We start from the raw sequence: 1,237 nt of genomic DNA on the forward strand, positions 1-1,237 counted from the left end.
AACATTTTCCCGAGGAGAATACTAGAGCTCATTTTTATTTCTTTTATCAAGCAATGCAAAGTAATATTTACTTTGTGTAATGTATTACCAAACTAATATTTACTTTGCATCATGAAGCATGTGTGAACTGTGGTCATAAATCCTTCAGAAACCATTTCGGTACGATCTGGAACTTTTTCTGTGTAAAATTCTAGGAGATACTAAAAGTCTGAAATTCATACCAAAGCCAGTTGTGCAGCTTGCATGCTGCAAAGAGTAATGCCTGTCCTACATCATGCAATGTCAGGGCACAGTAAAACAATTCAGAAAAGACTGGATTCACTTTGGAGATGTCCCAATGGCAAGTGAAGCCATCGTTAATTTGAAATGCACATGGGGCACATTGCTACCACTGGTCCCAGTGGCTCCCCATTCAGTTACAAAAGTACACCTCTCCTCTGCTTACCAAGTCAGAAATAGTCTTCTCTCCATTCAGTTTCCTTACACACCCTCTTCAGAAAAATTAAATCAACCAAATGAGATAGTAAATATAACATTAACAGAGCTTCTTCATTTCCTAACTCCAAATTGTCTACCACAGTGCCTTGTATGTAGCTGACATTTTTTTAATTAATTCGTTTTTTAATCCACACATATTGATTGTACATAGTTATGGGTTACAGAGTTGTATTTCAATACATGTATACAATGTGTGATGATCAGATCAGGGTAATTAGCATATTCATCATTGCAAAAATTTATCAGTTCTTTGTGATGAGAACATTTGAGCTCCTCTCTTCTAGCCATTTGAGAACACACAATAAATTATTGTTAGTTATAGATGCCCAGCACTACTGTATACCAATAGAACTTACTTTTCCTATTTAGTTATAATTTTGTGTCTATTAACCTGTCCTCTCCCTGTCTCCCCTTCCTCTCTCTTCTTCCCAGTTTCTAGTAACCCCAATTCTGTGTAGCAGATATTCAATGAATATTTGTTGATCTGTTTGTTAAAGTTGAGGGTAATAACTTTATTTAGTTCTTAATGATGAAATCTTCTAACTTTAATTCTCTGCTTTTATCCTTTGTCTCTTTTTCATTCTCCTCTATCATTCACGTTTCTGCTTTTGCTTTTCCAACCTATTTTTTCTTGACTCTTTAAGTGTGCTTTTCTGTCACGTACCTCTCTTACTTTCATCTCATGTCTTGCCCAATTTACCATTTAAAACTTTTTAAAATGAAACAAAGTTTGTTTTCC

General features: G+C 35.0%; 1 protein-coding gene across 1 annotated transcript in view; it reads left to right on the top strand.

The window, feature by feature from the left end:
* Window positions 1-1,237, top strand: part of A1CF (APOBEC1 complementation factor) — a 90,960-nt gene that overhangs the window by 20,127 nt on the left and 69,596 nt on the right. The gene's annotated exons all lie outside the window — the stretch shown is intronic.

This window comes from Galeopterus variegatus, unplaced genomic scaffold, assembly GCF_000696425.1.
Source record: "Galeopterus variegatus unplaced genomic scaffold, G_variegatus-3.0.2 Scaffold1319, whole genome shotgun sequence".
In the NCBI taxonomy this organism is placed as follows: domain Eukaryota; kingdom Metazoa; phylum Chordata; class Mammalia; order Dermoptera; family Cynocephalidae; genus Galeopterus; species Galeopterus variegatus.